This window comes from Cheilinus undulatus, linkage group 11, assembly GCF_018320785.1.
Source record: "Cheilinus undulatus linkage group 11, ASM1832078v1, whole genome shotgun sequence".
NCBI classification, from domain to species: domain Eukaryota; kingdom Metazoa; phylum Chordata; class Actinopteri; order Labriformes; family Labridae; genus Cheilinus; species Cheilinus undulatus.
In genome coordinates this window covers 50,020,481-50,032,977 of record NC_054875.1, presented here as the reverse complement: position 1 = coordinate 50,032,977, position 12,497 = coordinate 50,020,481, and the positions used below count along the sequence as shown (strand labels likewise).

At 38.9% G+C, this 12,497-nt stretch overlaps 1 protein-coding gene across 2 annotated transcripts in view; it reads right to left on the bottom strand.

Moving 5' to 3' along the window:
- Nucleotides 1–10,332, bottom strand: part of plxnb3 (plexin B3) — a 127,539-nt gene extending 117,207 nt beyond the window's left edge. Inside the window, exon 1 of one of the 2 annotated variants that reach the window (XM_041799887.1) lies at nt 10,218–10,332. The gene's annotated coding sequence lies outside the window, so the exon portion shown is untranslated. The remainder of the gene's footprint in view (nt 1–10,217) is intronic. The other variant, XM_041799888.1, reaches the window with a different exon arrangement.
- Between the last annotated feature and the right edge of the window lie 2,165 nt (nt 10,333–12,497).

Sequence of the window (12,497 nt, the reverse complement as noted above, 5' to 3'; positions counted from 1 at the left end):
AGAGTTAACCTGTTTACTGAGGTTTAAATCAGAGTTAACCTGATTACTGAGGTTTAAATCAGAGTTAACCTGATTACTGAGGTTTAAACCAGAGTTAACCTGCTGCTTACTGAGGTTTAAATCAGAGTTAACCTGATTACTGAGGTTTAAATCAGAGTTAACCTGCCGTTTACTGAGGTTTAAATCAGAGTTAACCTGCCTTTTACTGAGGTTTAAATCAGAGTTAACCTGACGTTTGATGTGGTTTAAAGCAGTGTTAACCTGAGTAATGAGGTTTAAATAAGAGTTAACCTTTTTACTGAGGTTTAAATCAGAGTTAACCTGATTACTGAGGTTTAAATCAGAGTTAACCTGATTACTGAGGTTTAAACCAGAGTTAACCTGCTGCTTACTGAGGTTTAAATCAGAGTTAACCTGATTACTGAGGTTTAAATCAGAGTTAACCTGATTACTGAGGTTTAAATCAGAGTTAACCTGCCGTTTACTGAGGTTTAAATCAGAGTTAACCTGCCGTTTACTGAGGTTTAAATCAGAGTTAACCTGCCGTTTACTGAGGTTTAAATCAGAGTTAACCTGCCGTTTACTGAGGTTTAAATCAGAGTTAACCTGATTACTGAGGTTTAAATCAGAGTTAACCTGATTACTGAGGTTTAAATCAGAGTTAACCTGCCGTTTACTGAGGTTTAAATCAGAGTTAACCTGCCGTTTACTGAGGTTTAAATCAGAGTTAACCTGATTACTGAGGTTTAAATCAGAGTTAACCTGTTTACTGAGGTTTAAATCAGAGTTAACCTGATTACTGAGGTTTAAATCAGAGTTAACCTGATTACTGAGGTTTAAATCAGAGTTAACCTGCCGTTTACTGAGGTTTAAATCAGAGTTAACCTGATTACTGAGGTTTAAATCAGAGTTAACCTGATTACTGAGGTTTAAATCAGAGTTAACCTGATTACTGAGGTTTAAATCAGAGTTAACCTGCCGTTTACTGAGGTTTAAATCAGAGTTAACCTGATTACTGAGGTTTAAATCAGAGTTAACCTGCCGTTTACTGAGGTTTAAATCAGAGTTAACCTGCCTTTTACTGAGGTTTAAATCAGAGTTAACCTGATTACTGAGGTTTAAATCAGAGTTAACCTGATTACTGAGGTTTAAATCAGAGTTAACCTGATTACTGAGGTTTAAATCAGAGTTAACCTGCCGATTACTGAGGTTTAAATCAGAGTTAACCTGATTACTGAGGTTGAAATCAGAGTTAACCTGCCGGTTACTGAGGGGTAAATCAGAGTTAACCTTTTACTGAGGTTTAAATCAGAGTTAACCTGCCGCTTACGGAGGTTTAAATCAGAGTTAACCTGATTACTGAGGTTTAAATCAGAGTTAACCAGCAGATTACTGAGGTTTAAATCAGAGTTAACCTGATTACTGAGGTTTAAAACAGAGTTAACCTGCCGTTTACTGAGGTTTAAATCAGAGTTAACCTGCTGTTTACTGAGGTTTAAATCAGTGTTAACCTGATTACTGAGGTTTAAATCAGAGTTAACCTGCTGCTTACTGAGGTTTAAATCAGAGTTAACCTGCTGTTTACTGAGGTTTAAACCAGAGTTAACCTGCTGTTTACTGAGGTTTAAATCAGAGTTAACCTGCTGCTTACTGAGGTTTAAATCAGAGTTAACCTGCTGTTTACTGAGGTTTAAACCAGAGTTAACCTGCTGTTTACTGAGGTTTAAACCAGAGTTAACCTGCTGTTTACTGAGGTTTAAATCAGAGTTAACCTGATTACTGAGGTTTAAATCAGAGTTAACCTGATTACTGAGGTTTAAATCAGTTAACCTGCTGTTTACTGAGGTTTAAACCAGAGTTAACCTGCTGTTTACTGAGGTTTAAATCAGAGTTAACCTGATTACTGAGGTTTAAATCAGAGTTAACCTGCTGCTTACTGAGGTTTAAATCAGAGTTAACCTGATTACTGAGGTTTAAATCAGAGTTAACCTGCTGCTTACTGAGGTTTAAATCAGAGTTAACCTGATTACTGAGGTTTAAATCAGAGTTAACCTGATTACTGAGGTTTAAATCAGAGTTAACCTACTGTTTACTGAGGTTTAAACCAGAGTTAACCTGCTGCTTACTGAGGTTTAAATCAGAGTTAACCTGATTACTGAGGTTTAAATCAGAGTTAACCTGCCGTTTACTGAGGTTTAAATCAGAGTTAACCTGATTACTGAGGTTTAAATCAGAGTTAACCTGCTGTTTACTGAGGTTTAAATCAGAGTTAACCTGATTACTGAGGTTTAAATCAGAGTTAACCTGCCGTTTAGTGAGGGTTAAATCAGAGTTAACCTCTGCTGCTTACTGAGGTTTAAATCAGAGTTAACCTGATTACTGAGGTTTAAATCAGAGTTAACCTGCCGTTTACTGAGGTTTAAATCAGAGTTAACCTGCCGTTTACTGAGGTTTAAATCAGAGTTAACCTGCCGTTTACTGAGGTTTAAATCAGAGTTAACCTGCCGTTTACTGAGGTTTAAATCAGAGTTAACCTGATTACTGAGGTTTAAATCAGAGTTAACCTGATTACTGAGGTTTAAATCAGAGTTAACCTGATTACTGAGGTTTAAATCAGAGTTAACCTGCCGTTTACTGAGGTTTAAATCAGAGTTAACCTGATTACTGAGGTTTAAATCAGAGTTAACCTGCCGCTTACTGAGGTTTAAATCAGAGTTAACCTGCCTTTTACTGAGGTTTAAATCAGAGTTAACCTGCCGTTTACTGAGGTTTAAAGCAGAGTTAACCTGATTACTGAGGTTTAAATCAGAGTTAACCTGATTACTGAGGTTTAAATCAGAGTTAACCTGATTACTGAGGTTTAAATCAGAGTTAACCTGATTACTGAGGTTTAAATCAGAGTTAACCTGCCGTTTACTGAGGTTTAAATCAGAGTTAACCTGATTCCTGAGGTTTAAATCAGAGTTAACCTGCTTACTGAGGTTTAAATCAGAGTTAACCTGCCTTTTACTGAGGTTTAAATCAGAGTTAACCTGCCGTTTACTGAGGTTTAAATCAGAGTTAACCTGATTACTGAGGTTTAAATCAGAGTTAACCTGCCGTTTACTGAGGTTTAAATCAGAGTTAACCTGATTACTGAGGTTTAAATCAGAGTTAACCTGCCGTTTACTGAGGTTTAAATCAGAGTTAACCTGCCTTTTACTGAGGTTTAAATCAGAGTTAACCTGCCGTTTACTGAGGTTTAAATCAGAGTTAACCTGATTACTGAGGTTTAAATCAGAGTTAACCTGATTACTGAGGTTTAAATCAGAGTTAACCTGCCGTTTACTGAGGTTTAAATCAGAGTTAACCTGCTGTTTACTGAGGTTTAAATCAGAGTTAACCTGATTACTGAGGTTTAAATCAGAGTTAACCTGCCGTTTACTGAGGTTTAAATCAGAGTTAACCTGATTACTGAGGTTTAAATCAGAGTTAACCTGATTACTGAGGTTTAAATCAGAGTTAACCTGCCGTTTACTGAGGTTTAAATCAGAGTTAACCTGATTACTGAGGTTTAAATCAGAGTTAACCTGCCGTTTACTGAGGTTTAAATCAGAGTTAACCTGCCTTTTACTGAGGTTTAAATCAGAGTTAACCTGATTACTGAGGTTTAAATCAGAGTTAACCTGATTACTGAGGTTTAAATCAGAGTTAACCTGATTACTGAGGTTTAAATCAGAGTTAACCTGCCGTTTACTGAGGTTTAAATCAGAGTTAACCTGATTACTGAGGTTTAAATAAGAGTTAACCTGCCGGTTACTGAGGTTTAAATAATAGTTAACATGCCTTTTACTGATGTTTAAATAAGAGTTAACCTGCCGGTTACTGAGGTTTAAATCAGAGTTAACCTGATTACTGAGGTTTAAATCAGAGTTAACCTGTTTACTGAGGTTTAAATCAGAGTTAACCAGATTACTGAGGTTTAAATCAGAGTTAACCTGATTACTGAGGTTTAAATCAGAGTTAACCTGTTTACTGAGGTTTAAATCAGAGTTAACCTGATTACTGAGGTTTAAATCAGAGTTAACCTGATTACTGAGGTTTAAATCAGAGTTAACCTGCCGTTTACTGAGGTTTAAATCAGAGTTAACCTGCCGTTTACTGAGGTTTAAATCAGAGTTAACCTGATTACTGAGGTTTAAATCAGAGTTAACCTGCCGTTTACTGAGGTTTAAATCAGAGTTAACCTGCCGTTTACTGAGGTTTAAATCAGAGTTAACCTGCTGTTTACTGAGGTTTAAATCAGAGTTAACCTGCTGCTTACTGAGGTTTAAATCAGAGTTAACCTGCTGTTTACTGAGGTTTAAATCAGAGTTAACCTGCTGTTTACTGAGGTTTAAATCAGAGTTAACCTGCCGTTTACTGAGGTTTAAATCAGAGTTAACCTGATTACTGAGGTTTAAATCAGAGTTAACCTGATTACTGAGGTTTAAATCAGAGTTAACCTGCCGTTTACTGAGGTTTAAATCAGAGTTAACCTGCCGTTTACTGAGGTTTAAATCAGAGTTAACCTGCCGTTTACTGAGGTTTAAATCAGAGTTAACCTGCCGTTTACTGAGGTTTAAATCAGAGTTAACCTGATTACTGAGGTTTAAATCAGAGTTAACCTGATTACTGAGGTTTAAATCAGAGTTAACCTGATTACTGAGGTTTAAATCAGAGTTAACCTACTGTTTACTGAGGTTTAAACCAGAGTTAACCTGCTGCTTACTGAGGTTTAAATCAGAGTTAACCTGATTACTGAGGTTTAAATCAGAGTTAACCTGTTTACTGAGGTTTAAACCAGAGTTAACCTGCTTACTGAGGTTTAAATCAGAGTTAACCTGATTACTGAGGTTTAAATCAGAGTTAACCTGCCGCTTACTGAGGTTTAAATCAGAGTTAACCTGATTACTGAGGTTTAAATCAGAGTTAACCTGCCGCTTACTGAGGTTTAAATCAGAGTTAACCTGCGTTTACTGAGGTTTAAATCAGAGTTAACCTGATTACTGAGGTTTTAAATCAGAGTTAACCTGATTACTGAGGTTTAAATCAGAGTTAACCTGATTACTGAGGTTTAAATCAGAGTTAACCTGCCGTTTACTGAGGTTTAAATCAGAGTTAACCTGATTACTGAGGTTTAAATCAGAGTTAACCTGCCGTTTACTGAGGTTTAAATCAGAGTTAACCTGCCTTTTACTGAGGTTTAAATCAGAGTTAACCTGCCGTTTACTGAGGTTTAAAGCAGAGTTAACCTGATTACTGAGGTTTAAATCAGAGTTAACCTGATTACTGAGGTTTAAATCAGAGTTAACCTGATTACTGAGGTTTAAATCAGAGTTAACCTGCCGTTTACTGAGGTTTAAATCAGAGTTAACCTGATTACTGAGGTTTAAATCAGAGTTAACCTGCCGTTTACTGAGGTTTAAATCAGAGTTAACCTGCCTTTTACTGAGGTTTAAATCAGAGTTAACCTGCCGTTTACTGAGGTTTAAATCAGAGTTAACCTGATTACTGAGGTTTAAATCAGAGTTAACCTGTTTACTGAGGTTTAAATCAGAGTTAACCTGATTACTGAGGTTTAAATCAGAGTTAACCTGATTACTGAGGTTTAAACCAGAGTTAACCTGCTGCTTACTGAGGTTTAAATCAGAGTTAACCTGATTACTGAGGTTTAAATCAGAGTTAACCTGATTACTGAGGTTTAAATCAGAGTTAACCTGCCGTTTACTGAGGTTTAAATCAGAGTTAACCTGCCGTTTACTGAGGTTTAAATCAGAGTTAACCTGCCGTTTACTGAGGTTTAAATCAGAGTTAACCTGCCGTTTACTGAGGTTTAAATCAGAGTTAACCTGATTACTGAGGTTTAAATCAGAGTTAACCTGATTACTGAGGTTTAAATCAGAGTTAACCTGCCGTTTACTGAGGTTTAAATCAGAGTTAACCTGCCGTTTACTGAGGTTTAAATCAGAGTTAACCTGATTACTGAGGTTTAAATCAGAGTTAACCTGTTTACTGAGGTTTAAATCAGAGTTCGTGAGCCCTTGTTTCATTGTTAAAGACGCTGACTCTCCTACTGTCTCTGATTCAGGCTGGATCTGAGTTCCACTTTTTCTGTGGCTGTGCCTGAAAATGCTGATTGTCTAAAAGCAGTTTTCTTAAACTGCTGCTCTGATGTGTCGTCTTCTTTCTTCTCGGCCCTGTGTGGTTCAGAGGAGGGGGGAGCTGTCACGCTTTTACACCACAGCCTGTTTTTCTGCATATTCTGACGAAGCGTACGTGCAGACTGTGTGCTGATTTGTCGGTTTGGAAGGAGGGTTTTCATTAAGCGTATCAAACCGGCTCGTCCTCTCTTCATAACTCTGTGCTGTTTTCTCCTTACAGGTCTAAGGCTGGACTTAAACCTGAACTACAGAGGGGAGGCTAGACTAAAACCATGATCATGGTCATTCTAGTTATTATTTAACATTTCTAATTGATCCTTCAACATCTGCATCACATGCATTAAATGAAACACATTTAAAAATCAGTGATGTCAAACTCGCCGTCTGTCAGCGAGAGATCGTCACTGAGCATGTGCAGACTGTGCAACGGTCTTGTTGTGCTGTGAATCTTTGGTCTGAACTAAAGCCGGATTCATGCTTCTGTGGTGAAGCTACGCCGTAGGTCTGCTTAGTCCTGAACCTTATAGAGGCCTATGCAGATGTGCTCCTCCTAACTCCATCAAGATGTTGCAGACCGAAGCTCTGATTGGTCTGCTGGGTAGCACTGGGTGAACACCAGTCTCTGAGAAACGTTTCCATCCATGTCCCATGGAGCTGCTGGCGCTGCTTTCTATCAGCTTGCTTCCTTCATAGTTTCATTATGATTCTTATCAGCTAAGTCAAGCTGCAGAAGCTGAGTGAATGTGAGTAAAACAAACACAGCAACCATTAAAAAGTCTACTAAATATGTGAGAACAGGAAGTTTCCTGCTGCGAGGTAAAAGCACGAACCCCTGAGCCGCTGTGCAGCCCTCGAGCAGACAATTCTTCTTCTACTTAATTGAATTTTAACTAAAGTTATTCTACTTTAACTTGAATACAAGAGTCTTGCATGCCTGTAACTAGGGCTGAACGATTTGCTAAAATAATGGAATTGCAATTTTTTCCTGCAATATTGTGATTGCAATTAAAATTTCGATTATTTAGGTTCCTCATTTTTTCTGTTGTTCGACAAACATCAGAAAGAAATCACTCTATATTATAACAAGTTCGATATTAGGAAAGTTAAACTGGGGCTAAATTTAGAAAAAAAAAATCTTTTGCGATTTTGGCTCACATAGCAAATTTGATATCAGTTGCTTTATTGAAGGGGATGATCATTTCTCATATTATTCTAATTCTGAAGAAGAAAAATAAATGCATGAGCAAGAAAAGAAAGATTTTTGTAAAAAAAAATAAAATGAAATAAAGATACTTGAAGGTTTGAATAAAGCAGTGATACTCAACACGTGGCTCTTTTGTGATTGTTTGTGTCTCTTTTATGTCTTAATTTCAAATATTATTCACCCAGAAAACCTTAAACAAGGGAAAACTTTTGCCCTTTTTTCACCACTTTCCACCCATTTGACCTACCTTTTGCCATTAAATACGACTTTTTCCTACTTTTTTCTGCCCATTTTGACACTTGTTTTGCAACTTTTTACCATCTTTTGCTACTTGTTCCATTTTATTGCCCATTTTGCCACTCTTGACTGCTGTTTGCCCATTTTAGTCACTTTTCATGTATTTTTTTGCCACATTTGGACCATTTTATGTCCCCTATAACTCATTTTTTCTCACTTCTTACCCATATTTTGCTACACCCTGAACCCTTTTCTGCTTTTAGTCCCCATTTTCACCCATTTTTGTTGCTTTCTGACCATTTTTGCCACCTTTACCTTATTTTTATTGCTACTGTTTTTGCTTCACCACTTAGATTGTGGCTCTTCCAAAGGTATTTTTTAACAATTTGGCTCTTTGGTTGAGCAGGGTTGAGTAACACTGAATAAAGTATAAAGCAGTGCTACTTAACTGTCTCTTTTATGTCTTAATTTTAAATATTATTTCCCCAGAAAACCTTAATAAGGGACACTTGTTTGCCCTTTTTCACCATTTTTTCCCACTTTTCACCCATTTCATCTACCTTATGCCAATAAATACCACTTGTTTCCTCTTTTTTTGCCCATTTTTGCCACTCTTGAATGCTTTTTGCCCAGTTTAGTCCCTTGTCACTCATTTTTTGCCACTTTTGGACCATTTTATGCCCACTGTAGCTTGTTTTTTTGTCACTTCTCACCCATTTTTGCTAGGGCTGCACGATATTATCAGTCTGATATCGGTATCGGCAGATATTCAATTTTCTGACGATATTTACATCCAATATTTTACCCGTGTATTTCAGCATATATCAACTGTAAATTTTGTCCATATATACTAATAAATTAGTGGAGTTTTAGGCTGAACCAACAGACCTATGTCAGGTGAGGTCTTTTTCTTTATTTATCCTCATTCTTTAAACTTTAATGTGTTTTTTACAGACTAAAAAATGTTTTCTTGGTCATCCTTACACCTTAAAGTGTCCAAAAAGACTGAAATGTCTTGTCTGAAGAACATATCTAAATATCGGCTAAAATGAATCTTTGAATATCGGCAAAAATCAAATATCGTGCATCTCTAATTTTTGCTACTTTCTGACCCTTTTTACCCTTTTCACCCATTTTTCATGCTTTTTGACCATTTTTGCCACCTTTAACTTATTGTTATTGCTACTTCAAGCTGTTTTTGCCACTTTTCACCACTTAGATTGTGGCTCTTGCGAAGATATTTTTCAATAATGTGGCTCTTTGGTTGAGCAGGGTTGAGTAACACTGGTATAAAGCATAAAAAAAGAAAAAAGATTGTATCAAATTGGTATTTTGACACTTTTCAGGTTAAAGAAATATTGCACTGTCTGCGATTTGAAAATTGCAGCATGCCAAATTTCAATTTAATCTAATTTGCGATTAATTGGCCAGCCCTACCTGCACCCATACCTGAGCACAGATACGCCATAATGCCATACAGGATGCATGGTCTCACACAGTCAGCACAATGGAGAAATATGTGCCATTGCCCTGAATGATCGTCTAAGTAAACAGCCATATTTAATCTACATCAAGTGCACATTGCACAGCTATGCTTAGTTATGTTTGTGCATGAACAATCACCCATCTCTGCCATCCATGCCAGGGAAAAGGAAGTGCACAGCATGGAGCGCCCACACTGCTCCAACAAACCAAACCTATGGGCTCAAAAGAGCTTAGGCATGTTAGACCTGCACCCGGTCTCCCCTACACAACTTTACCACAAAACTCCAACTCCCAAACTTTACAACACACACACACCCACACACACACACACACTCACTATGAATGCTCATTAAACCACGTGATCACAAATAAATCACAAGTCTGAGTCAGAGAATGAGGAGCTAAAAAAAGCAGGTTGATCAGCGTCCTGCTGGGGGGGGGCGTATTGTCTTCATGTTTGTGTTTGTGTTCTCAGAGGGTCACGTGGTGCAGACTTCCCTTCAGTAACGTCAGGAAAGGTGACTTCTAAACTCTTCTGCTACAAACACACCGAGCTGTCAGTGTGCATGTGTGTGGGGGTGAGTGCGTGCGTGTGCGTGCGTGTGTGGAGGAATGTCAGCTATTCAGTATGCGGCTGCAGGCTGAGCCAAGCCGAGCCGTGCCAGGACAGGCAGGAGCAGACAGACAGTCTGTATTCACAGTCAGAAACAGCCTAGAGTGAAACTACACACTTTAAAGCTTCACATTCCCTCACACCAAAGCCCGTTTAAAAAGCCGCCATTTTTACCGCGCTGCCTGCAGCCGTTAGCCCCGCTGTCTTTAACGGCTGTGAGAGTTTAACCCGCTGAAACGGCCCGGAGAAATCGAATTTACTCAAAGTGTTAAAGCCGAATTGAAGAAGCACCCCTCCAGTGTCCACATGCCTAATTTGATTTATTAATCTCCTTTAATTTATGGGAGAAACCACAGAAGTAGTAAAAACGTCGCTTCACAGAGCGGAGCCCGGCGCGCGGCTGTCAGACACGCCTGGCTCACTCACGCGCTTCCTTCCTGCAGCCTCGCGACCAAGCAGAGTCGCGAACAGCTCCGCGACATCCCGACACACTCACCTGAGCTCGGCAGAGTCCAACCGGCCAGGAGAAACTTCCAGAAACCCGCGGAGTCCCCGCAAAGACGCGAACCTGCTCGATCCGCACCGCGAGCCGCACAACAGGTCCGACACAGACCCCGCCCCTCCGCTCCGCTCGGCTCCGCGCGGCGCCGGGAAGCTTTCCTGACGCTCGTCGTGCGGCTGCTGCCCTGCTCAACGGCACTGATATCAGGGGAATCAAACCCACAACCTGCTGCAGGGAGGGGGGGGTCAAAGGTCACCATGGAGCCTCACTGTCACTTACAGAACGTTTAACTACAAATTCATTTAAAAAAAAAAAGTTTTTTTCAGAGCGCCTGTTAGGATTTAAGCAGGTTAAACTGACTGATATTAATGTTAACACCTCATTAAAACCTGTAAAAGTAGATTAGATCATCAACACTCAGCCTGTTTGTAGTTCTGTTTAAAGTCTAGAAGCGCCGCTGGTGTCGGTGTAAGGCTAAGTGATTAAATGAACTCTGCAAAAATCAGCTTTTTACATTCTTCACAGCAAATATTCTGAAAGACAGGTCGATTTAACTCTTAGAATAAAGCGGAGCGAGGATTCCTGATTAAAAACTCTTCTTAATGTGCAACAAAAAGACTGCCTGTCCATAGCAGATGTATTCTGCATCAGCAACTCAAAACCAGTAGGTCTGTGTCTGAGCTCTGGTGCTACTGGTAATTAATGGTCCATTGTATGATGTCACAGGGGGAGTACTGTCTATCTACTGGCAGTTTCTATGTAAATCCGCATTATTGGGTCCACAAACACCAACAGTGGAACATGCTGAATAACCTGTGTTTCCACGGATGAATGGTTTTGGAGGAAAGTTTACAGTTTCTTCAGGAATTTCCATGAAATTAAACACAGATCTAATCCTGAAGCCTGTGAAAGGAGTAATTGCTCTAATTCTCCGTTTTTTAATTTCACTCCTGTGTCTACTGCTGATGTTCTCAGTGCCCTGAAAAAGTTAGACACAAATAAGTCAGCTGGTCCTGATAATCTGGACCCCTTTTTATCAAACTGGCGGCTGACTACATCGCGGAGCCATTGGCCTACATTTTTAATTTGAGTTTTAAAACAAATGAAATACCCATAGTTTGGAAATCGGCATTTGTGCTTCCACTTTTAAAGAGAGCCGATCCCTCAGAGGTCAACAATTACAGACCGATTTCTAAACTGTGTCCTGGCGAAAATATTTGAAAAAATTGCCTGTGAACAACTAAAACTATTTTTAGATACTAATGGTGTTCTAACAAATTTTTAATCTGGTTTTAGAAAACAGCACAGCACTGTTACTGCTGCTCTAAAAGTTTTAAAAGATTTTATTCAGGTTTTAGATTTTAAAAAATATTGTGTTGCACTTTTTATTGATTTATCCAGGGCATTTGACACGGTTGATCACAAACTTTTAATTGATACACTGCTTAGATTGGGATGTCAAGCCAAGCTTCAACTTGGTTTGCAGATTATCAAATAGAACACAATGTGTCCAAATGGCTGGCGCCTTCTCTGGTTTCCTGAACATCTCAAAAGGAGTACCTCAAGGTTCAGTCCTGGGTCCAATTTTATTTACTATTTATATAAATAATTTGTGCGTCAATCTGTCAAATGCATTTTATCATTTTTTATGCTGACGATACAGTCGTTTACTGCTGCTCTTCCTCACTCTCACAGGCTTTAGAATTTTTACAGACTGCTTTTAATACAGTTCAGGCTCATCTTCAATCTCTGAAACTGGTTTTAAATGCAGAGAAAACTAAATTCATGGTATTTTCACACAAACATGAATTAATTGAGCCCGTCAATGCCATTACAACTCTGAATGGCAAGCAGATAGAGCTGGTCTCTAGCTCTAAGTATCTTGGATTTCTGCTTGACCAGGAGCTCTCATTCCAGGCTTACATTGCCAACCTGGTCCGTAAATTGAGAGTAAAACTTGCATTTTTCTACTGGAACAAATCCTGTTTTTCCCTCAGAGCTCGGAAATATCTTGTCTCTGCAACATTTCTGTCATTGATTGATCATTGTGATGTTTTGTATATGAATGCCTCAACCAAATGTCTCCGGATTCTGGACACTGTTTATCACTGTGCACTGCGTTTTGTTACTGGTTGCGGACGTCTCACTCATCACTGCGACCTTTATGCCAAAGCTGAGTGGCCCTCCTTGAGCTCCCGGAGGTATACCCACTGGATGCTGTTGATTTATCAGTCTCTTCTGGGATTAGTACCGCCCTATCTGTGTTCACTACTG